Consider the following 25,795-nt stretch of genomic DNA (forward strand, 5'->3'; position numbering starts at 1 on the left):
CTGTTCTGCTAGCTAAATGTCACTGAATTAAAAAGAAACAAAAATAAGAAATATGATGGCTTTGGATAGATTTTAGTTGACTGTTTCAGTCCTAGGTAGAAGTAATCCTCCTCTCTTCTGAATGTGGGGATATTCTGGGGATTACTACCCTGCTATTTTACCCTGCAGAGCAGTGTGATAGTGCAGCATTTCTGGAAGGCTGGGTATGTAACATGTGCATTACTTTTGCCAGCCCAGAGAAGTGCTGGGACAGCCCCGTGGGCACTCAAGAATTGAATGTGCTGCGGGTTTTGGCACCTCAGCCTTTAGAGCTGACCTATAACAAAGTTGATGCAATGGGATAATTTCAGGTTGGGGTGTGTAGGAAAGGGGGACCCGTGCCAGCCTTTTGAAGGTTGCTTTGATTTGTTGCTGGGCACAGTGAGGACTCCTGGGGTATTATCTGAGGATTAAGTGCAACATTAAACATTGGAGCTCGCTTGTCAAAGAAAGGGCAGGTTATCAAAATATGATTTATAACCAACAGTTTACTACTAGCTACAGTAATTAATATGGAACATGATGAGGCCCATCATTAATGTGCTTTGTTGTCTCAGCTTGCATGACTGCTGCTGGCAAAGCCAGCTTCTGAGGCTAATGAGGGACAGGGAAAAAAGAAATCTGTGCTGCTTTTAGCTGATGGTAATATCTCTCCAGGTCACACACTGTGCCGTGCATTGCATCTGATCACAAATCTCAGCCAGACATGCCTGTCCAATAAAGGCTGCTTTCCCAAATTCTTGCTTAGAGAGACAAGAATTACTGTTTGTGCCACAGTCACTCAGAGCCAGTGACAAACTCTGTTAGTGTTTGATGGGGAGACGGTGCACAAGCTGGTCTGGAGGATGAGGAGAAATCCTGTCAGTGGTCCAAATCCTACTTAGGTTGTCGGTGAGGGAAGGCTGTTAATCTCCAATGGTGGTGATTCGTGAACTTGTCCAAGGGAGGAGAAAAACAGAAGAGGCTTTTCTAACTTCTTGGCTTTTCTCATGGCCAAGTGCCCAGATGAGGGCAATGACTGGTGCTGTGCTGCTGATGGGAATCTGTTGGCGAGGAGCTTGTGGTTGGTTTGAGATGGGTCCCACTTCCTGATAGCCCATCTCGAGCTGCCTGAGAGCCGTGTGACTTCAGCAGAAGTTTTATTATCACGCTAGTTGCCAGAGAGATGTTTGGATCCATTCCCAGTGTTGAGTTTAGCTGCAGCAGCAGCTTGAGCTCCTTTCTGGTGTTTTGGTGAAGGGTAGGGCAGCTGATGGCTCTCCTGAGGTGTGTCAAGAGTTCATATTAAAATAAACAAAGCTGTTCCCATGGTCTGTTTGCTGTGTCCAGGTTTACCTGTATTCCAAAGACAGATCCCACAATGTCATCCAAATTTGAGAAATACCTGAGGCTGGAGGGATGCAGGATGCAGTCGGGTCTCCTGCATGAAGATAGAGCAGTGGGGGAACAAAGTGCCTTTGAAATTTGGCATGCTTGAGCTCCATAGTCACCATGATCAATTGTGACTGTGATTTAGAAGAATGTTTTTGGCTTACCCTTACTTTAAACATTTTGTTTGAACAGCACTTTCTGACCTGCAGCTGCCCACAGTGGCAACACCTAGCGTAGGGCACTTTTACGGCAGAGTATATTGTACCTTAGTTTTATTGAGCATTGCCCAAATAGTTAAGAAGGATGTCCTAAAGAGTCTTGTGCTAGTCCAGATTTAGCTGCTGGTATTTCCCAAGATCATCAGGGCTGTCTGCAGGGAGACTTAAAGGTTTCAGCAGTTCTGCTTCAGCTAGGACCAGGTAAGCAGTAGTCTCATGGTCCTCTCTGCTCATCTCTTCCAAACCTGTCTTTTTTGGCATGTTTGGAGTTCTAATCAGATACATTTATTTCATGTTAAGATAACATGATAAATAGTACATTTGCCAGTTTCATTTCCATGCCCTTGGTTAAAATGGTTTTTGCTGTGTGCATTTAGTCATCCCTGTTGCTAACTGTAAATGGTTGGAGGGATGTATCTTGTGGGGGATTATATACACTCGTCATGTCCTTTTTTTATAGATCTCAGCACTTGACCTCCTTACTTATCCCATAAAGGAGTCTCTTGAAAATTGATTAATCCCACTGGGATTTATGCAGTCTGGCTGAAAACCAAGTTCTCCCTGGGTGGGTGCAAGATGCATCAAGGAGTTTGAATATTTGTGTCCTGTCTTGCTTGAATTAATCTAAGTCAAGGCAGCTGGGTGACTGGGTAGTGCAGTGTAATGCCATGATTATTAAATTAATGCCAGATAGGGCATGATGATTTTATCACCATTAACAATATTTGTATGCAAACTACGAGGCTGGCCCAGAGAGTTGCAGAATGGAGCATCACTGAGAAGTGGAGACTCCTTAGTGTGTGATTTAGTAGGTTCAGACTACAGAGCTGACCAGATGACTCAACACAGGGTTTAAATCCTTGCTGCTGCTGGTTTACTTTGCTTCTTAAAAAATATTTAGTATTCTAGTTGGATTTAGATTTTTGTTGTTGAATTGATGTTTTGGTGTAGCAGCAGAAGAATTTTCTCTTTAGGACCTTCAGTATATTTGACAAAGATGCATTTCTTTGAGAGCCACAGGGAGAGCACAGTCAAAGACTGTGGAGTAGAGCACATGGCCAGAAACAACTATCTGGAAATTAACATTTCTGGCTAAAATATCAGTGCTCTTGTCTGTTGTGGAGAGGGCCAAAATGCTATAAATGGCTTAGTTTGGTTTGATGCTAGAGACAGTAGATTACCCATCCCCAATAATTGCAGTGTCCTTCCCATTTGGAGGGTTCTTCAGAAATTTTTGCTAGAATTAGATTTGTGCTTTGCAGAAGTGGGGGAAAATTTTAAATATTTTGAAATCTTTTGAAAATAGTAGCAATCACAACAAATAGCACAATAGTGATATATGCACAGTGGTTCAAGTGTTGCTTAATAATCTTTACATGTGGTGCCTTGGGCCTGTCAGCATGAATTTCACTGGAATTCTAGTTGCTTTCCCAAACATAAAAATAGTCCTTTTTCCCAAAGTAAGGTTTGTGTTTGCTGCCTCATGTGTCTGTATAGACAGACACATGCATAGGTAGAGCTGATAGCAATAGTGATGTCTTGGGTGGTTTCATGCTGTATTAATGAGGAGTGTGTTGTCAGCGAGTTTTCCAGTATTTGTTAAAGGTTTGCATGGGTAGCAAAATCTTGTTGGGAAAATTGATCTAATTTTGAGATTGAGAGGTGTGAGAATAAAAGATCCTTTACTGTAAATTGTAGGTAGGTAACAACAGAAACTCGAATATTAGAAGAAACTGGGTATCGCACAAACCACACACTTTCACATCACTAAAACAGAGCTGTGCTCACACAGAAACATGAACCTCTTTGCAAACCGCAGAAAGTAAAAGGGAGCTCTCCTGTTTCATTATTGATCTAATTGCTCTTTTCTTGATATGAGAAACAATATGAAATGCTCTTGAATATTCCAGTATGCACAGAAACAGACCATTACTTTTGGAAACTTTTAAAGGCATAGCACATAGTGGTAAACAGCAAGGTAATTTATTTCTGAGAGTCACACCTGCCTACCTAATGTCACCTAATTGTTCTACTGGAACTGAATATGTTATATTCTCTTTGATGAGAACTTTCCACTTGGGAGTGATACTAAATGCGGGGAGCCCAGCCCATATTTTCACGTGATTAAATCAGCTTTGGAAGATCTGTTGGTGCAATCCTTTTAAGTAAGTCCTGTTTCAAGAAAAGGACCTCTTTTTGGAGTAAGTGTTGGAGTGCTTTAAAGCACCCTTCTCACCCAAACTGCTCTGCAGTTCTTTGTGGTTGTTGCCTTTATCGATAATATCTTTCCTTTGGTTTACAATCCCATTAAAGACCAAGTTTCCTGAGTAACCTGAAAGTTGGGGCCTGCAGGACTTGTGCAAAATGTGTGTGGTTAAAACCTTGTCGTGTTTGCGTGTGAGAACAAACATGCATAGGAATGAGGTTCCTGGATTGATCCAGCGAAATCTGGACGTGTTTCAAAGCTGTGAGAGTCTGACAGAGAGCCGTGCTTTTCTGGGGGGAGCTGTGAAGGTGAGCGTCAGTCTGTGCTCACCTCTGTGTTTTACAACACTCTTCCATTTATGATCTCCACCAGCTCTGCTGCTCCGCCTGCTCCTGCCAGCAGTCTCACCTCCTACTCTTCTGCCAGGCTGAGCAGATTCTGGAGTCTGCTGGCTGCAGGCAGTGCCAGCTCCCTGACAGAGCCCTTCTCGAGGCTGTGGCAGAGCTGACACAAGGGGATCCTTGGTTCTCCTGGGGTTTTGGAAGTGGCTTTCTCCAGTGGCACTGGACACCTTCTCTTTCCCTTGTTTCAGTAACTTCTCTCTTGCTCAGTTTCTACAACTTAAAGCACCTGTATCACCAAATTTGGGATTCTCATAGAATGGTTTGGGTTTGAAGGAACCTTAAAGATCATCTTCCAGCCCTTCCCTGGGCAGGGTCACTTTCCTCTAGACGAGATTGTTCAAAGCCCCATCCAATCTGGACCCTCAACTAGAACTGCACAGTGGCCTTTTTTTTTGCAGTGGGTAGTTCATCTGCAGCACCCAATGCTGAAAAAAAGCACAATACAACCTTTAAGAGAAGAGTTGTGAAGCAGTTTAGTTCATTTTGAGAACTACTTTACACTTCCTAAAATCTCCAGCACTTCAAAATGGTCTTGAGATTTGCAGAAAAGATCACTTCCAGCAGTAGCTAATAATAAAAGGTTGAGAGGAAGAGTGACTTCTCTTAATAGCTTGTTCTTAAGACATCTCAATGACTCGTTTGATGAATCAGTGATGATTTTTTTTTACCTGAATCTCCTGGCAATTCACTTTACCTGTATGGCACGTAAATGGCATGGCTCATTGTAATTTTCCTTTCTTGTTTATTGAATTGTAGATTATTTTTCCCTCCCCAACAAAACCAAAATTAATTGGGTCTGCTTAAATCGAGATGAGGACAAGTCTCCCAGCTGGCAAGAATATGTTTGTATGGTTGGAGAGATGTCACTGCTACAGAGAAAAATGGCTTGGTAGTAGTTTTTCAAATCGCTGTTCATATCGACGTTCATTTTGAGGGCATTTTCCCTTGAGTTGTTATTCAGTCCCAAGGTACTGAAGACAAACTCGAACAAGCCTATCCAAAAGTCAGCCTCTCAGAAATCTTAGGAACTATTTGGCTTTGGGTCTCTGTTCCTGAGCCAGTAGAAGAGGAAACTGGCTTTTGGTTTAGGCAGAACAGGCCAAAACCAGATTTGCTTGCATTTGTGCACCAAGTTTTGTTTTGTTTTGTTTTCTTTCTGGAATAGCAGCTGTATATATAATGTAATGTGGGAAAAGATTAAGTAAACCCCTTTCAGAAAAGCTTTAACAGACATTTGGCAAAAAAGTAAGAAAAAGATTATTTTTTCATTGTTTCCTCAGAGCTCAGCAAACCATTCTTTTGAGTCAAGGTGAATTGTTGATGTGTTTGCAGGACTAAATAACTGTTTCTAAGATTCAGATAAATAGTCTGTAGGCTTCCAGATGCTGACAGGAGGAGAAGTAAATACTTAGCTTTGGAAATGTGCAGATCACTTGCTCATATCCCCTGCCCTTGAAGGACTTCTGTTGTTGTTTGTTGATGTTTCAGTAGCATGAGGAAGGCCTCAGTTTGGAGCAGTTCTCTGTTGGCCAGCTCTGTGACAGCAGCCCATGACTGTCACTGAGGTGAGCCACAGTCCCAGCAGGTGGATGGGAAGAGCCAGGGGACAAAGGAGAGAGGGTGAAAATGGAGTTTCTGTCAGTGTTTCAGTACAGCTGAAGTGCCAGACTGACGTTCATTAGCAGTGGTGAATGGTAATGCTGTGCTTGCTTCCAGTCTGCTCCTAAGAGTGTTGAGTATTTCTGTGCCTGCTGGAGAGGAGCTGGGGAGAGGAGAAGCATTTTACCTGTAACTCCATCTGGAGAGAGTGGCTGAACCAGGGGGAGGAAATCCTGACCTTTCAGTTCTGTGGGATGATAAGAAATTAATTCATAATACCTAGGCAGATTCAGAAATTTTAATCATCTACCTAGCTGCTGTTTTCTTATTTTTGAGTCAGAAGTTGGAGAATACCAGCATCCCTGAGTTGGATTTCTACTTTATACATCCAGTCACTTCAATTTTAAGTACAACATCTTGTGCATGTTCAGGTGCTTGCCCCACATGGTGACACTTTGAATTGTAAAAATCAAAATTAAACCTAACTTCCATTTTCCAGAAGAATGGTGCAGTTCCCACTGAAGATCATGCTGTCCTGAACTCTCTCACAGCTCCTGCTTGATGACATTCTTCCTTCTGTCATGAACTAAAGGATGGTGCTGAGTACTCATCCAGAGATAGCCATGTTTCAGTGGCAGATGAAATTATTCCTGGCTCTATGAGTTTGTAAAACACTTTGGGATCTTCTAGAATGGAAAGTGTTGTTGTTTGTTTGTCTGAGGCAGTATTTTCACCATGTTTTATTTCAATTGCTCCTGTTATATGTGTTGATTTTCATTATGTCTTCAGATAAGGTTCATATGAAATGAGCTTCTGTTTTGTTTTCTCACCAGAGGAGTGATTCCTATTCAAATTGAAATGTTGTATTGCTCTAAGCCAACCTTCTCCCCATGTGCTAATGCGAGGAGAGGGAGAAACAGGCGTGGACCAAGCAGGATTATTTTTCTCCTACTGCATTTAGAAACTTTCCAAATGGCTTTTCAGGAAGACTCATGGACTTGCCTCACATGGGAGAATCCTGGTCATGTATGTTTTAAGAATATCAGATGAGCTTGAATCTCCTCAGTTGTCTCTTAATGCTGCAGACCCACATGCTACCTGCATTGTTCTCCCAAAAAAGCCCAAAAAGATAATTTATGATCCCTTTTAAGTTGAGGATTTTTTTTTTTTTTTGGATGGTCCTATATTTTCTCTTTATTCATAACATTAGTTTTAAGAAAGTTACTGGCACTAGTTTTAGGGCAGTGACTCTGCAGGCACCTTCTGCAGCATGGCCAAAGCCATCAGCTCATGGTCTCTGCTCCTGCCTGATGCTTTCTCCAAGGGAGCTGGTTGCCATCTACAGGAGAGGAAGACTGCACAGAGTAGCAGATGCCTCTGTTCTGGTTAGAACTGGATAGCCCAGTGCAAACTTCCTCAAGAAGTTTTACCACAGGCACTCAAAAAATGGAGAGAAGAGACACTGAGGGTGTGTATTCAGGGTTGTGTTGCTCTGTCACCTGCAGCTCAAAGTGAATGTCATTGTAGATCTTGTGGAGCCTGGTGCCTGTCCAATAAGCACTCAGACTGAGATAATAGTGTATTTAATGGAAATCAATAAAATGTGGGTGAATATTATCACCTTAGTTAATGTGACCTAGCTGAGCCTACTCAAGAGGATATTTACTGAGTTTTAAACTTAAAACACAGTTCAGTCTATTTCTTTTCTTGGTCCTTCCAAGCTGTGCTTGGGCCGGTGAAATTATCCTTCCCCATTCACCCTTTTCATTTTCACAGAGTTTGTGAAACTATTTGAACATTCCTAAGGTGCTATCAGGTTTTGAGATAAATGAGGAGATATTGATACTTTTTTAAAGTAGCATCAGAGGATCTGCTGAGCCTTGGAGGATCTGCTGCCTTGAATAGAATACTGGTGACCATGTCCTCTGTGCTGCTGTGACAATTACACCAATAGGCTGAGGGCATTGCGAGGGTCGAAAATGAGAAAGTTTTTTATGAGAAGAAAGAAGTTTTTATGAGAAAGAAAGTTTTTATGAGACAGTTTTTCCAAGGAGGAAAAAAGAGAAGAAGCTGTGACAGATCTTCATAGCTGATGGTAGGTTCATTCACCACAGGAGAGCTGGTGAGACAACTGTGAGACCTTGGTTACATGTCACCTAAATACTTTCTGACTTAAGAGCATTTGAGCTGGAATCACTTGCAATTAGCATGGGCTTGGCAGAAACTGGCACTGCTGCTGTTTGTGCAGAAACTGCTTGCACAGTCCAGTTGTGCCAGGGGGAAAACTGCTGTTAGTGATTAGCACAGGGGTAGTCTTGAGGTGGTGTCTGTGCTGTGGCTGTTCTTAGAGCAGCTGATGTCCTTGATGGCACAGCAGCAACTCTACAACCAGCAGCACAGCTGTCTGTCACCTGTACCCAGTCTGTCATGCAAACATTATGTTCTTTAACCTAGTTGTCATCATAGCCACACATTTTTTAGGCACCTATTGGTGTCTGGGAGCTTTTAACTGCATTGCTTGTGAGAACCTAGGGTTGCACGTGGTCCAGGGAGATGTGACCATGGCTCTGCTCTTCACAGTCTGCTTTGAGGCAGTTTCCTCAGCTGGCTGTGGTCAGGCTGAGGTGGAGTGCAACCTGTTGTAGGCTCAAATGACCCAGCTGGGAACAATTGCCCAACTGACACAATAAATTATATCTAACTCTGTTAAATTGAGTAAATAATGAGGACCACAGGGCACCTGCTGATCTCCATAATCTGTGCTGCTAGAGGTTGGGCAGTCTCCTGCCTGCCTGATGGAGCCTTGGAGCTTGTGAGTGGGTGGTGTGGGAACTGGGGACAACTGAGGATTTGTACAGGGATGCAGAGTTGCTCCTTGGGGCAGAACAAGAAATGTATGATTCTTGGCCCTAGAATGAAGAAAGATGCTGTGGACTTGTTGCAACCTGTGCAGCCTGTGAATGTTTTCTTCTTGTCAGATGCTGCTGTCACATAAGTTATTTTCTTGCCAAAGGGCAGGGAATGAACTAGTGAAATGGGAGAGAGGGCTGAGTGTTATAGAAATCAGTGCACTAAATGTACAATTCTTTACTTTCTGCTTTTGCAGTGTTTATTTGCCTAGAGGATTTGGGGGGGGCAGAAGGGATGGTGGTGTAGGACGTGCATCTGTCTCATCCAGGAGAAGGCGTGTGTTCAGATGAGAAAGCATTATGCATACAATGCCTGAAATCAGCCCTTAAAATAGCGCACTCCACATCTTAGTAACGTATTGAATATATCGGGATAAGAAACAGTCTGATTGAAGTATTGAGCTTATTGTAGTGTGTCTGCTGTGACTCATCAGGAAATTGAAAGTCTTGGGACAAAACTCACCCCCCTTTTTGGGAGAGACGGGAATTAGTCTTAGATGGGAGGTAATTAATTGTTCTGTGATTGCCGTAAATAGGTACTGAACAACAAGCTTGTACTGAAATATTTATATCCCAAGCCCTGTCTTGTGAGCCCAGCTATCCAGAGTCTCCATCAGACAGAGACAGTGAAAAAGAAAGTTCTTTGGAATGAGCAGCGCTTCCACCTACGTGCGTTTAAGCGAGACTGGTTGGAGGTGAGCTGGTAGGCTGCATGCTGTAATAAGCCATTTACTAGGATAATGGCTGTAGGCTACAAATGCTGTTTCTACTTAGTCTGTCTATTCAATACAAACATTAAAAAAGAAAAAGCTCTCTCCCTCAGTAAAGTCTATAATACTCTTAATCCCCAGTGTACTCCATGAATATTAATTCAGCCAATGTCGTAACACCCCATGGAGGCAGATGATGCATGTGCAGCCTTTTTCATCCACTGAGAAACTGAGGCAGTGGGAAGGACTTTAGGCTTCTGGTTTTGGACTGGGGCAAAATCCTGGGCAATAGCCTGGCTTGATGGTGAGTAGGCACCTGCTGGCTGGCCCTTAGTGGGAGCATGGGAATTACGATTTTCAGGGTCTAATCCCATAAATTTAGGGTTTCATTTGGAGAGATTTGCTGCCTGCTGTTGCAGGTAGTGCTGCCCTGCTTGTGGAGTCACAGAGGGTACATTGGCACAGCTGGCAGAAGTAGATTGTGAGGGTAAGAGTATGTGCAGGAATATCTCTAATTTACTGAGTAGCTATAGCCATTATGTATCTGTCTGACTGCAGGATATTGCTGAGAATCCAGATGTTGAGAAAAGAAGCAAGAGAATCAAGATGATCAAATACCTGTTTAAAAAAAAACAGTGCCCAAGGACAAGGAGCTTGATGGCTTTGTGTTTGTCTGCAGTGAAGTCATGGCAACAGAGAACTCATTTAGCAAAATTAACTGTTTCTCTATCTTACCAAAAAAAAAAAAAAATCAAATTAAAATGATGCAAGGGAACATCCTTTTATCTCAACCAAATGAATCCATTTGTGCCAAAACAAAGGAGTCATCCTGGGGAGTTTGCTCCAGAGAGCGCATATTTTATTGGTACAGAATGTAACAGTTATCCCAAAGCCATAACTGTAAAAGCATGGTGCCTTAGGCGAGCACTTTCAGTAACAGGAAAACCAAACTTAGGTTCCTGCACCTGCATGGTGTTGAAATAGAAGCATGATTTTAAGCTTTTGGTTGTTTGGGATTTCATCTCAGTTAAGATCTGGATGCAGCTTTCAGGACTATAATTTCTTGGAAGCTCCTTATGGGTAATGCTTAGTTTTGAAATTATCTGGGGACAAAATGCTGATGCTTCATTGGCTTGGGTGCGCCCAAATACTTTTAAAAAACCTGTTGCCTCTAGGTCCCTTTGACTTACATTAGACCATAGGTCTCTTTGTGCCCAAGACTTGTTTTAATTTCCTAATTTAAGTACTATTTGAAATAATTCTCACACAAGCCCCATAGATGACTCTTTGTGCTACTTCTGTTTTGACATTTAACTGCCCATCTCCAGGCACAGACCACTCTGTGAAGCAGCACAAGAGGTGAACCACACAGTGACTGCATTGGTAGGCACAAAAGTTCATTTTACATCACTGAGAATCTCATATTTGGAATTCAGAAATTGTTCATCTTGGTAATGAGCAGGGGCAAGCTCCAGGGAAAATATCACGAACTCAGATGTGTTGCTGGAGGCGCCTGGAAAGTGGTGTTTCTCTTAAGCAGTGTTTTCCAACCAGATTTTACTTTGTGGCTCTCTGGGAGATGGTTTTAGGCAACACCTTATGGTTTCCCTGAAAGTGTCTGACAGCAGAGAAGCAGAGTTTTTATCTGTATGAAGGAGTGCAACAGTTTGGGGGAGATTTTAAGGATGATTCAACTTTGAGATGGCTTCTGTCAAAAATGTTGGGTAAGCTTCAGACTAATTGGAAACTTCCCCTTTCATTGAAATCACAGAATCACAGAATATTTTGATTTGGAAGGGACCCACAAGGCTCATTGAGTCCAAATCTTAAGTCAGTGCTCACCAGGTGAATGTAAATTGCTTTCCATTGGTTCTCATACCTGATTGACACTGATGCCTTTCTCCTGCAGCTTTAACGTTGGTTTAATGAAAGAAAAGTGAATACTGAATGTATGGAAGGAGTTCTGATCAGCGAAGGAAAGCCAAATCGTTGTATATCTAGGTAGATAACTCAGATGTTATTTTGGAGGTGATCCATGTCAAAAGTCAGTGTTTAAGGGTTCATTTTGGAAAGCATCCCTTTCAAAAGGGATGCTCATGTGAATAGTGGAGCTCTTCACATTGCTGGATCACACTTATCAGATGGGTTACATAAGCCGGCTGGAGGTGGTTGACACTTCCAAACTCAGCCTCAGTCAGCTGTATTTGCAGTTGTGGCCTGTTTCTTTCCACTTGTTTTCTCATCCCCAAGCCTGGACATAGTCCTTGGTTTAGCTGTTAACAGTGTGGGAGCAGAAGATCCAGGCTGAAGCAGCCTCCTGGCACAGCCATTCCTGTGGGCTATCAGGAGAGGGGAGTACAATGGGGTGGGGGTGGCAGTGCAAAGCCCAGGTGGTTGCACATCAGATGTTGTCAGAGGCTTTTAACACATATCAGGCTTTCTTCAGTGAGGGATGAGATCCTCAAACCTGAATGTTCACAAGTGAGGCAGCCCCAGCCCTATGGGTTGTCCCAACACGCTTGGGGTGGATAAGCACAGCGGAAAAGCCCGAGGAACTGCTGCCAAACGACTGGCAAGATGCAGCCCACAGTGTCTGTTGTGTCTGAGATCTCTGTAAAGTCTCTCGCATCTTTCCTCAAGTTTAGTTTTCCAGTGGAGGCTGTTGCAGTAATGAGAATGTCTCCCATCTGCTCCTCACATGGCTTGGCACATTTAGCCAGAATATATATATTTTTATTATGGGGTTAGCCAGTGGTAACCATGACAATTAGACTTATCACGCAGCAGTTTTTTTCCCTCCTTGAGTCAGTTTGAAATGCTGACAATTAAATGGATACAGTACACTTTAGAGATCCATCAGTCTCTTTGTTGTCTTGACAACCAGAGTATATTTAGAAATGTAACAAGTACATGGAGTTCAATTGCACTTTTGCTAAAACATAGTTTTGTAGCTTGAGAATTTAATCTGTTGTTTGTAGATCCAGGTGCTTATTTGAGCTATGCCTGACTTTCTCTTTGGTCTCTCTGGGAAGCTCCAGCACTGGCTGGTGGAAAGAAGGTCCTTGTCAAGCAGGGAGCAAACCTGCCCACTGTGTGTGGCAGGGGCTTGGGTGAGGGGCTGGCAGCCACTTCCTACTTGGGTACTGGATGTGCTGGGTGTTCCTGTGGCTGTTGATCTGTAGTGCAAGAGGAGCGTGTGTGGTTGTTGTCCCAGATGTTGGTCTCTGCAGATCCAGCTCAGCAAACAGGGCTGGGGAGCCATGAGCAGAATGTCCAAACACCTTCTCCAAGATGAGCTGCTGTCAGGGTTGAGTGGCACTTTGGTACAGGAGGACAGTGCCATGTTGCACGACACTGGCACACTGTGATGGCTCTTCTCCTGCCCCTGAGCTACCCAAGCTTTGGTTGCAACTCTTGGCCATGGAAGCAATAGCAAGGACTGTTTCTCAATATAATTTCTTCTGTTTTGTCTTTGATTTGGTGGGGGCATGTTTCTTTGATTTTAACAAAATACTACTACTAAATTTTTTTATTCCTTCCAGTTTGACTGGCAAAATTGAGTTCATCCTCTCCCCGCTGAGCTGGAATAGCAGTGTGTGGGCTAGCTGTCTGGAGCTGTGGATTTTTAAGGCTGCATCCAGGACTAGAAGAGAAGGAGGGAATTACGATGGAGTGCACTTTGTTGAGCTCTAAATAAGCCTGTCTTCCAACACCCCGGTGCACACACTGATGGTGGGTGTGTGTGGAGTGTCTGTGTTACTCCTTGCCCTTTCGCTTTTGAGCCAGGAGAGAGCTGTGGTTGGTGCAGGCACCTGTGTGGGTGTGACAGCCATACCTGCAAGTGTGGTGATGTGCCAGCCCAGAAGAGCAGCTGGGATGTGTGGCCCCCATCTGCTGCATCCCTATAGCCCAAAGGCTGTGAGATAGGGGCTGGCACCACAATGCCCTTGTTGCACTCTTAGCACAGGACCTGGTGGTGCCACTGCCTGGCCTGACACGCTGGCTTCAGATCCATGTGTGGATCAGAGTACTTCCCTGGCTTGAGTGATAAATGAATAAAATGAAAGTCAGATGAGGAAATATCTCAAATGTTCCCTGCTGCCCCTCCACCTGGCTGACCCAGAGTTGTCCTGGTCAGGGCTGGCCCTTCAGAAGGCTCACAGGCTGAGGGAGCTGCTAAAATGGACTTCTTTGTGCTGAGTTGTTGATGGCCTTTCATAATTGGCACATCCCATGGCAGGGCCTGGGATGTTTGTGTATTTTCTGTAAAACGTGAAGCAAGACTCCTCCATTTCTCCCTGTCTTTGGCTCGGCTGTTAGTTGATTCTTGGCAATATAATTTAGTCAGGAGAATTGAAAAAACCCAAACAAAACAGAATTCTCCTTTATCAGCAAAGCTGTGGCAAAGCAGCAGTCTGAACAGGAGATGAGTTACAGCAGATGGAGTGGCCTTTTGCTGGAGGGAATCAGTTCATTTGGTGAGATGGTTTAAAGAAGACAATGATGTGTCCATGACATGGGTACAGTGGTGTTCATCCCTGGGCAGAGATCTGTAAAACTGGTCAGGAGAACTGCTCTGTTCCTGGGGAGCACAGCCAGCACAAGTTTGCCACTGGGATGGTTTATTACCAGGAGATGAGGAAGGCTCCAGGGAGTGGAGTCCACCCTGAGGTCAGCTATTAGAGACAGTGACAGCCAGCGAAATGTATCTGTATTTCCTTGGCTGCACAACATTTTGTCTATGCACTATACCCAAAATATTAATAAGGCTCAGAAGGAGGACAGAATTTTGCTTGATTTTGCCTGATTTTGCTTCCTTCTTCCCTGTTTCTTTTTCATTCATTACCTATCAAATAATGTGGTTGATTTCTCAGTGTATATGCACAGCTTAGTTTAGTTTTTGTATTTTCTTTCTTCTCTCCATTTCACCAACTTCCCAATGAAAATCCCAAACCATAGTTATATTTCCATTCCAGCTCTGTTTGTGGACTGTTAACATGCTTTGTTCCAGCGTTTAATAGCTGCTGGGGTTTATTCCTAAAATATAACCACCAAAACCTAACAATCCTAATGACTATTCAAGAGTGCTTTAAACAAGTTATCCCAATCCATCTGACAAGGATAATGGTCTTCTGTTAGAAGATACTTAGCTGGAGGTTAGGTGAGCTGTAATGTTTATGGGTCTGCAGATCTGTAACCAGACAAACTCAAAATAACTCCTTGGATTTCAGTGGAGCTGTATTTGTTTATTACAGCTGAGGCTTAGGCAGTGCTTTAGATGCAAATTGCAACCTCTGTGAAGTTAAGTGGGGTTTTGATTTAATTTCTGGAAGCAGTAATGTCCGCAGAGAAGTGAAGAGCTGGGACCCACACAGCCTGAAGTCTGTAACTTTGGGTTGCTCCCTTTCACTTACTGTCAAGATCAGATTCCCTTGGCTGGGGTTACTAATTAAAATGCAGCTTCTCTTAAGCATCTCCTAAAGGCAGGCAAGAGAGAGTGGAAGTGCAGCCTATGCAGATTATGCATCTCTCTCTCCACATTTTGTAGAAAATGCCAGTGCTTGGGTGGTTCTCTCTGACTTGTGGTTGGGCTGTTGACCTGGAGCTTGTGCCCTCAGCTCCAAAAATGCAAAGGCTCTATGCTGAGTTATCTGGCTCTGATGTACAGAGAGCTGGGATCTCCTTCCCTCCAGCTTGTCTGTGGCCATGCAGCAGTCAGGAGACATGGACCACTGCTCATCACTCCACTGTGTGTGGCATAAGTGATTCACCATGCATTCATTTCTGGTCACATAAGGGGCATCAGTTTAAAGCAGACTTGAGACATAGGTTAGTGTTAGCTATTTGAAGTCTGAAGTCTGAAAGCAACATCAAACAGGGAGCAGAAAATGTATCATGCACAGAAAAATCTCTGGGATTTGCTTCTCCCTTTAAAAAATAATAGTAATAAATTCCAAACTGTTTGCATATGCTGTCTCCTCTGTGGTCAGGACACCTGTCTGCCTCTTTGCTGATACTTGATACAGGCTTACAGTGCTTGCAAAAATGTTAACGTGAATTTTTTGTCACGGCAAATATGAAAAGACTATCCAGTGTCTGTGTGGGCAGGTTCTCAGCAAATTTTTCTCTGCTTTTTGCACTTCGGTGTGGATCTGAAGCAACTGCTGAAATTCTGCTACCCTTCCTTCACCACACACCAGGAGGGCAAAGCTGCTGCCCTGCCAGACCTGGTTCTCCTGAGCAAGACAGCTGATGGTGGGGCTAATGAGTTTTATTAACTCATTAAACCTGGCTTCATTTAAAAAATAATATATGCAACTGGCTAGAAGTGTCTCTCCTTCTCTTTAATGACTTTTGATCCTTGGCTGATCTCAGGAAAAGAGGGGTGAGGATGCAGTTAGGAGGAGCTGGGGGTCACCTGGTGACACCAGGAGCATGGTGGGCTGGGAGACCAGGGGTATGCTGAGGTGGACCTTTCGCTAATCATCACTAGTACTTTTTAAACTTGCTCATTTCTTCTCCAGGACTGAGATTACAGGAAATAGAAAACATCAGAGTAAGCTCAGATATCAATAAACAGGAAGTATTAAAGACTGCTGGTTGAAAAAAATCTTGTGGTAACTTGAAAAAAACTGTGTTTTCTCTTTAATTGGAGAATTGTCTTTGGAGGCACCTAGAAAGGAAACCAGGGCCAAAGGTGGAGGTAGGGTTTGGGCTGTCCCACCCTGACTCTTTTTTCACAATGGCTGTGTGTTTAATGCATCCCATGTCTGCTGTGGTGCTCCTTGATGCTCGCATGGCAAAGCCAGTGCTGTGGGAGTGACTCATGCTTGGCCTTGAGCGGTGGCTGAGGCTTGGGAAGAAGAGGCCCTTTAAGCATGAGAGGCAGAAGGGCGTCTGGTCAGGCTTTGAAAGAGACTTTGTTACCTGCAGCCTTTACGTCAGTGCCTTTCACCAGCTCTGCAGTGATTTAAAACAAGTAGCTTCTCTTCCAAATAAACCTCAGCCACCTCCACACTTGCTCAGATGTAATCTGTGCTGCCAACGAGTGAAAAACCCCTATATGGGTCAAAACAGGGACAGACTGACACATGACTTGTGTCAGAGGGAAGAAAAAAAGGCTATGGTCTGCTCTGTACAGGAGGGCAGCTGGCCTTACATGCCCTTTTGGGGCTGTTTTCTTGGCGAGGCATTACAGCCAGCTTGATTTACTTTCTGCTTTTACAGTGAGCAAAACATTGATTCTGACCTTTCTGTTTGCACCCACAGAGGTCCCTTGGAAGAGCCTGTCTGTACGTCTGACTGTGGGTGCCTGACAGGGTTGCCTTGCTTCCAGGTGAGAAATGGATCAACTCCCAAGGCTTTTGCCAGCTGCTGAGTTTAGGGACAGTGGGAAGACCTCAATACCATGTTCAGTCCTTCAGCAGCTGATGGGCATTTCTCCAAAGCCTGGGGTGGTGGGATGCCAGCCTGCCCCAGGAAGCTTGAGGTGGTTTTACTGTTTCTGGGTCCAAGTTTGGAATTAGCAAACATGCAGGCCCTCCTGGAAATTGGGAGTGTTGCATGGGAACAGTTGGTTGGTCCTGTGGGTAGTGGTGCTTTGACCTCTTTTTTGAACAAAGCTTTCCTGCTTGTGGACCTGAACTCATTCCCCATCCATGACGTGGCTCTCTGCAGGCTGTGATGTTCCCAGCTGGTGATGGAGAGCTGGCTGTATTGTTAGCTGAATCTAACCGTGTTTCAGTGGACAAATAGAAATTAATGTGAGGAGCAAATTAATTCATTCATCAGAACTGCCAATTCTGTCAAATTCACTGGAGTTATTTAGCTGTGATTTAAGGCTCACTGTGTGAACCACCTCAAAGTATTATAGGAGTCCTTTGCTGGATTATGTGTAGGACATAAACTGCCCTTTGTGCCCATCCCATGATATAATGGTTTGATTGCACAGCAGGACCAGTGTCAGGGCAGTGGGTCTGTCCTCAAGCCTCTCTCTGTTGTGCCACCCCAGGAGACAGAAAGGTCCTGGAGGTGCTGCAAAGCCATGGCAGTGGGGGAAAGGAAGCAGCTTGTGCAGCCCTGCTGAGAAGAGGAGAATGAGTGACCAGCTACCCTGGTGGTTTTCACCAGTGGAGCTTCTTTGTTTGTTGTGATGTTACCTGATTTTAGGACCATGAGTCGGGCCAAAATCAAGAACAGTGAATCTTCACTCTGTTGTGTCACTGAATTTAATTGTGCTCTCATTCTTCTCTTTTGATGCACAATGTACATCCCTACTTTCTGCCTTTACCCTCTTCTTGAGTCTAATTCTTGTGCTTTTTTGGGGTTTTTTGTGGGTAAATTATGTCTAGGTGGAGATGAGATTTCAGTATCCTGTTTACTGCAAACTGTTTGGGCCATTAATAAATGTTGACAGACAAAGACAGACCAGGGATTAATAAGTAGAGGACAGGAGATTAATAGTAAGAGCATAGAATCTGGTTCAAGGCCTGATCTTCCCAGTTGCTGGGCTATGGAAGATTAATGGTAGCTCTTCTGCTAGTCTCACTCTTTCTGTGGTAGCTTTCCTGACTAGGTTTAATAAAGCATCCCAGTGGGTTGCTATAAATATGAAATCTAGGAAGAAGCCCATTGTTAAATTAACTAAAGATGTCCTTATGTTAACTAAATGAGACAGTATTAGTTTTGCTTTCTAGTCAGCACTTGAGCAACAACATCAATGCATTTGTGAGTGGTGAAGTCAGATTTTCAAGTGCTTACAACTCCTCTCAAGACAAAAACATATCATAAAACGTATTTTGTGAAGCAAGCTGTGTCTGACAAATTGCTTTTTTACTGTGTCCTGTGCAAGAGATTGATTTCTCTTCCCTTGACTGGGTTTTCAGCTTCATTTCTGTGAAAAATTGGGCTTTTGACCTGTTGCATCTGGTCTCGCATTAGGTTTAGTGTGAGATTAGATCATTGCAAGAAAACACTAGCTTTGCAAACAGCATTCCTGGTTAAATTTGTGGGAGAACTGTATAACATGGGACTGCATCACAGAAAGTTTTAATGTGATAGAAGGGTGTGTGCTGTTCAGGGTATCCTATATAGAAAGTCAGCTTCAAACTCTTTCTTTTTAGGCTGGAACTGTTGATTTGAGCACTCCTGTAGTCTTTTGACCTCTGCCCTCAGGTATTTTCCACGGTCTCTGCAAAGATGACCCCCAGCCCTTGGTGCATAAGGTTATAGTGATATATAGGTATGTGTGTGGCTGTGTTGGGAAGGAAGCAGCTGTGTCCCTGTAACAATGAGTGTGATGCAGCTGAGACTAACATCAGAACTTCATGCAGCAATAGTTGAATTTCTTTTCTGTGGAAGAAAGCCTATGCATTGCTTTGGTGGCCCTGCAAGAAAGCTTTTCCCCTCTCGTCTGCTCTTGCATACAGTGCCCTTGGCTTTTCAGAAGTTAATTGATTTGTCTATATTATGAGTCTCTCTTTAATTTTATTTGTGTAAAGAAGAACACACGCTAATCTTCCTCCAGAGAAATGTTTTGCGTTGCTCCTCTTTGAACGTTGGCCCTGTGTCTGCTGTTGCTTAATGAGTCTTTAACTACACAGCTATGGTTCCCACATGCTCCAGCCTTGACACACACATACTTGTACACCCACGTGCCTGCTCCCAGCTGAACCGAGCCTGCCCGCTCCCCTCGCCCGCCCGCTGCTTTGGGATTTGTGTGCAAGGCAACACCTCCCTGAGAAACCCTGCGTGTGAGAGGGGCTTTATACTTACAGAGAGAGATAGACTAAGCCTCACATGAGCTGTCTTGTGTGTTGGAAGGGCTGTAACCTCTTTACCACCCTGTCCTCCCACCCCTGGCTTGTTTAAAGTGCATCTCCAGGAGCGTGGATTCCTGTGGGCTGCGCTGCCTGCGGCGAGGACCCGAGCGAGTGCCGAGCACTGAGCCCAGCACCCGATGCTGAATTACTGTCTGGAATGCCACTGGCTGCCAGATCCCTGATAGCTTGTTTTTAATGAAGATTCCTCCTGTAATTCCTAGAATATCTTGCAGTGCAAAAAAAAAATGAGTGGTGTGTGTATTTTGCTGTGGGCTGAATTTTTTCCTGCTCTTCACAGTTCCCTCCATGAACAGAGAGGAGGAGGAGGGGGAAGCAGCTGACTGCTTTTTTTTGTTGTTGTTTTTGTTTTTCTACTTGACTTCTGTGAAATATGTGGCGATCAATCGCTCGCGACTAACAAAATGTTTTTGTTTCTTTTTGCAAAAGCATATGGGAACTGCAGGAAAAGCATATGGGCGTTTTTAGGAAAACATATTGGTGAATGGACAAATTATAGCAGTGCCAATATGTTTTGGATGTCTGGCTAGACCACTACTACTGCCACACTTGCTGGCATGCAGACACATCCACAAGGTTTCCAGCATGTCAGGGGTATGTGGCTGTTCCTGGGGAAAGGCAGGCTGGGCTGGATCAAGCCCCTGCTGAAACAGAGCTGTGATACATCTTTGGGGTGTGTGACAACCTCATCATGTCCTGGGGTAGGCTCTGGGCTCATGTTTATGGCAGTGTATCCATTCTGTCAGGAGACAGAGCCCAGAGATCCACTTGCAGCTGGCTGCAAGCAATGATAATTTTTCTTTCCGAAGCACTGGACTGCAGTCCTCATAACACCTGAGCTTCTTGCAAACAGCTAAGCAGCCTCTGGTTTTTCCTCTGCTGCTCTAGCAAGATCTTTGTGGTAGCTTGGGCTGTTATTTTTGATTTCCCCATCAAGTGGTTTGCTTTTCAGGAAATGCAGAACACTGTCAGTATTGTTTCTGGTCCCAGTCCTGTTTGCCCTGGTATTGGTGATCCAGAGAAAGGGATCCATAAGTAGGGAGCTGTAAGGGGATTAAGTTGTCTAGGCTGGTGGACTCTGGTGGCTCACAGCATCCCTGCAGTGGGAGCTGCCCTGCTGTGGACCCCTGTCCATGATGTCCTGGATTGGTAGCTCTGATGGGTCAGCCCTTCCTGCCCACCCCAGCAGTGAGGGAGTACTGCCTCTCTCTGGATTGGGCATGGCTGGGCTGCAGAAGGGGGCCAAACACATGGCTGAAGACTGGGGGGATAAGCAAGATGCACATCTGGGCAGTCATTTGGACGTTGTGTGGTTCATCTTGGTTATGAACTGGCACTCAGATATTCTGAGTGGTAATTCAGCACCTTTTAGTGCTCTCCCTCTTTGCCAGCTTCAGGATGATTTGCTAGTGAGTAATTTTACATTATTTAATGTAGCCACTTTCCTTATAGCTCTTTTGTTCTGTGAGACAATTCCTTATTTTATTATGCAAACAGTACATTAAGATCCTTGTGGGTCTAAGTTCCCAACAGTGCTTGAGATGACGGCAGAGAAGTAGGTTATTTCAGAAATCATGATTCTCTCCTCTAGAAGCTTTCTTGGAGTTCTGCTTTAACTGCTTTTGATATTATACGTGCTTAAAAAAAAAAGGCTAAAAAAAATTCAGTACTTCCTAAATGTTACAGAGCTCAAAAAATACACTGTATGCCTTGTCACAATATTTAATACGGAGTGCTATTTACAGTAATGAATCAAAATGTCAGTTTTTAAAATATGAACTGTCAGAGTGTTCCTACTTCGCAGAAAACTTTGATATGACAGTTTGTTAATCATATGACTATTACATCAAATATGTCTAAGAGTACTTTTGCTCGACAAAGTCTTTTTTTATTCTTTTCCCCTCCCTTTTCCCTGTTAATTCTGGCAGGGTTGTTTGACTGAATGCACTCTAATTAGAGGTCAGAAGAATCCAGAGCTGAATGCTTTTGTTTATGGACAGAAGGGATGTGTCATTGCCTGTTTTCTTGCTGGTCATGGTCACCTAATCTTAGGTACAGCCTGATTTGGATCACATCTCCCTTGTGAGCATGGTGGAGTGTGCTGGTGCCTCTGGGGTAACTGCATTTGGGCAGCTGGACTAAAACTGTCTCTTGAGTAATAAAAAGCTTGCTTGTACTGTAGGATTTCTAATCCCTGCAGCTTTAGCATGAGAGCACAAATAAAATAAAGATCTCAAGGCTGCCTGTGCATCCTCAATGAACTGAAGGGCTGGTGGTGCAGGGCAGGGCTGGTGTTGCTTCTTGGGCACAAGGCAGGGGCCTGGGGATGCCAAGGTCCTCTCCCCAGTGCCTTTGATTATTCTGGACCCAGGTCAAGGAGTGGGTTTGGGCTCTGATTTCCCTTCCATTAATTTAGACCAGAATGTTTTGCTTTTTTTATTCTTTTGTTTGCTTATCTGCAAAATGAAAGTAATTAATTGATATTAGTTAACTCACAAGTCTCCTTAAAGCCGATTAGTCAAACAACTGCACTTCTGGTGATGACAAGGGAGAGCTTATGTAGATAATCGTGCTTTAGAAAACAGCCTCTGGAAGGAGCAGTGGGCTCAGCATGCTGATGAGAGGACTGGAGGCCAGAGAGGAGTCCCAGGTGTAGCAGAGTCATGTACCTCTGCCCAGAATGTCTTTGTGCCACATTGCCTAAGGCTTCAGATGGATTCTTACTGCTTGTTAAAACTCTCAGTTACCATTGCGTAGGTCTTACAAGTGCAATAATTCTGAGTTGGAGTTGGCCCAGCACAGCTATGGGAATAGGAGGAGTCTAAAAAGGCAAAAGCTGTGTGTCAGCAGACCAGAAAAGAGAAGTGTGGGCAGTGTAAGACATTAAATCTTAGAATAAAAAAATCATAGGCTTGGGTAGGAAGGGAACTTTGAAGACCCTTTAGTTTGAATTCCCCTGTGGTGGGCAGAGACCCCTTCTACTAGATCAGGTTGTTCCAAGCCCTGTCCAACCTGGTTTTGAACACTTCCAGGAATGGTGCATCCATAGTTTCTCTGGGCAATTCATTCTGGTGTCTTACCGTAAAAAAATTATTTCTCAGGCCAAATCTGATGGTCTTGATTGTGGGTATTTCTGGGGGCCTGATTAACTTGGAATTTCAGCTGGGCATGTCTGTTAAATAACAACCTCAACACTTGCACTGATGTTACTGAAGGGGTGATAAGGAGTTGTTTTCAGGGGTGTGGTCATGTATTTAAGTGCACTTTTGAACAGCACACCAGTGAGCTCGGCTGTGGAAGGCCCAGGTAAAGCCACTGCACACATCTGATGTGCTGAGGCCCACTAGGTCTCACCACTGGAAGGAAATTTGGGAAGGTGAAGGCAGCGCTGTAGCATTTGTCACATTCATATCCTTCTGATGGAGGAGGTGAGGAAAAAAGAGGGGAAGAAAGCAGGGGAAGGAGGTGCTGGTGGGTGAGGTGGTGACAGCAGGAGAGGTTTTGCTGGTGGTGGTGCCCTGTGTGGATCACCAGGAAGCCTGAGAGAAGGTGTTGGGTGAGCCAGTCCCAAAAGGGCTCTTAGACAAACAGAGGGGTGCATAGGGGCTGCCAGCAGCAAGGGCCACTGGCAAGGCATGTGTGAAGGCATCCCTTTCCAAACCATGTCTTTGTCACCTTCATCGGGCCAGTGCCGCTGCGTTTCCTCATCCCACAGAGGAATGTTGATTATTACTCAGTTTTCATTTTAGACAAATCACATCTTAGTGCGACGATTTTTCTTTTATTATCGTTAGTGGAATGGGTGGAAAAGGAGCTCTAGCAGATGTATGATTAGCAGGGCATGAAATTAAAAATGTTTGTGTACAAGGAAAAGGTTGTTTACTACCAAATTCCTCATTTGAAAATGAAGTGATACTAAGACTGGCAGTGCGATTCTGCAGCATCCCCCCAGTCCTTTTCTGTCCCTCCCTCAGCAGCGTTGGCTGAAAAGTAACAATATTTTTAACGTTACTTTTATTAAAAAAATAATAACACAACTGAAAAGTCAGTACCTGCCTTTGGAGGCAGATTATTTAAAGAGGTTTTTCTTGTGCTCTGGCACTGATTGAGTCAATTCAAGAAAATATTTTGACTGATGTTTAAGCCCCACTGATTAGGCCAAATTGAATATTTTATATCAAAATTCATTTGGGTGGAAAATAAGGTTCTGATTGAATAATTCTGAGTGTGGGCATGTACCTGGGTGAATAGCACATATTGCCAAAATGTTGAAAAATTCATATTTGGAGCTGCTGCTGCTGCAGCATATGCAGAGGGGTGCAGATTAGAATGTAGTACTCAGTTCTTCCCCTGTTTTGTGGGTCAGACTTGTAGTGGCTTTGCACAGGAATGGTTTCAGGCTCTGGTAGAAAGCCATCAGCTCTTAGATTTTTGTCTTAGAAGTGTGGGGGTTTATCCCTGTAGAAAATATCTATGCTTCACCCCACCCTCCCCATAAGGAAATTTTTAGTTTGAGAAAATGATCTTTTTTCTTAGGAGCTTTGCCTGTAATGCACAATTCTCAAGCACAGCTCATCTTCCTTGATTTTTTAAAATTATCACAGAATCATAGAATATGCTGAGTTGGAAGGGTGGATCAGGATCATCAGGTCCAAGTCCTGGCCCTGCACAGGACACCCCAAGAATCCCACCATGTGCCTGAAAGTGAATTTGAAAAGAACGAGTTTAAGTAGTGTGCATCAGAAACATTTCATTTGTGTAGTTCTGCTGATATAAGCCCAGTCCTACCTAGGACTGAACATTTCCCAGGTACTTTGAATTCTCACCTGTCTCATTCTTTGTCCTCTAAAACCTTTGTGGCCAAGGTCAAGGCTGATGCTGGTTGAAGCCTGTTGGGCTGCTCATGTGTGAAGCTTCACCTGGGTGAGTGTTTGCAGGACCCAGACCTACGGCATCATCGTGATGGATTCTGCCTGCTGAGCCTGGATGGCATTGAGCAGAAAATAGGAAGAGGGCTAAGAGATTGTTCCTGCACTCTGGGAACAATTGAGACAGAAAATTGCTTCCAGGATTTCTTCACTTTTCCACAGAGAATAATCAGCCTGTGTAATTCTCTGCCACAGGAAATACTGCCTGAATCTGTTACTTAAAGACAGCAAGCAAAGTTCAGATAGCAGCCTGAATACCAAAGGTGCTGCAGAGTAGGGACTGTCCTTTACTTGGGATGTTTTTTGGTGTAGTGTCATTTTTTTTGCTGTTTATGTCATGGGATATCACAATGGTGCAACCAGTAGGACTGATAATTGAATAGTGGCTTAGATAGCCAACGTGTTCAGGGTGCACATTTAGACTTTGGTGCCATACAAAGGAGGACAAATTTGTATGCTGAGCTTGTAAATGGAGTTTTGCTTAGCCTGGTGCTTGGATTCTACACCTGAGATTGTGGGGGAGCTTAGAGCATTTCCAGTGAGGTGATGGGTGTCTGGTAATTTCAGTCCTTCTCTTGGCTCGTTTTAATATTTGCTTCATAGATGTCAGCAAATCACTAGTTCTGCACCTTTTTTTGTTAATCTGGAGGATGGGGCAGCACCTGGGCTACTTGCTGGGGTTTGTGTTATGTTTCTAATAAGGCCTTTCAACCATGTGTTTTATTCCAGCTTTTAGGGGAAGTTATTTACATTTTTTGAGTGAGAGTAGTTGTGGCCACATCACTGCATGAGCATTATACCTGCTGGGCTCCAAAATTTGATTCCTAAATTTCTGTTAGTGGGTCATACTGGGCCAAAGGATATTGAACCGCTAGAATAGAAAGGAATAAAACAGAATAGGGTTGGTGTTTGGTTATGGGCTCTGGATGTCATTGTTCCTGACTGTTCATCTGGCTAATGTTTGCTTTTGTGTAGTATTTATCTGTGTCTGTGCTTCTGTGCACATGGGGTAAAGGAGGACAAATATCACTGGGATGGATTAGCATTAAAAAATAGTTAACTGATCAAAGCCATAAAGCTTGTCCAAGTGAATTCTTCAGAGAAATAGTTTTGAGTTTCCCAAGCAGCCGCAGGCCATAAAAGCAAAGCACTATCGTTCAGAGATGCAAAAAATCCCCTTCTGTTGGAGTGTTGGACCTATTTGTTCCCTTTTAGGAGGGAATTCAAAATGTTTTCTTAATTTTCTTCTGAACAGCTCACTGCTATCCATCATGAGCCTTTGCCAGCTCAGCTCCCCCTCAGTTTTAACCCTCCACTGAGATCTCTATAGCCATACTTAAAAGTTTTGGCTGCCTTTTGGCTCTGTGCACTTTCCTCTCACAGACCACACCTTGTCTCTGAGCTCAAAATGTTGTAAAGGAGGGGCTAAATGTTGTCCTCAGTGCCTTAGTGGAGGTCACAGGGAAGGTGGGATGCAGATGGAGAGTGATACGTGGAAAGGGTTTCCACACTTCCTGAAGGGATGGCCTGTTCCTGGTGCCATGTTCTATCTTGTTACTGGTGCTGCCCCAG

General features: G+C 43.9%; 1 protein-coding gene across 6 annotated transcripts in view; it reads left to right on the forward strand.

Annotated features, from left to right (window-relative positions):
• LPP (LIM domain containing preferred translocation partner in lipoma) overlaps positions 1–25,795 on the forward strand; it is a 322,183-nt gene that overhangs the window by 78,098 nt on the left and 218,290 nt on the right. For 5 of the 6 annotated variants that reach the window (XM_053951296.1, XM_053951295.1, XM_053951294.1 and 2 more), the window contains one exon: positions 16,726–16,792. The exons of the other annotated variant lie outside the window; for it this stretch is intronic. The gene's annotated coding sequence lies outside the window, so the exon portion shown is untranslated. The remainder of the gene's footprint in view (positions 1–16,725; positions 16,793–25,795) is intronic. 6 annotated transcript variants of the gene reach the window in all.

This window comes from Vidua chalybeata, chromosome 10 (assembly GCF_026979565.1).
Source record: "Vidua chalybeata isolate OUT-0048 chromosome 10, bVidCha1 merged haplotype, whole genome shotgun sequence".
Lineage (NCBI taxonomy): Eukaryota > Metazoa > Chordata > Aves > Passeriformes > Viduidae > Vidua > Vidua chalybeata.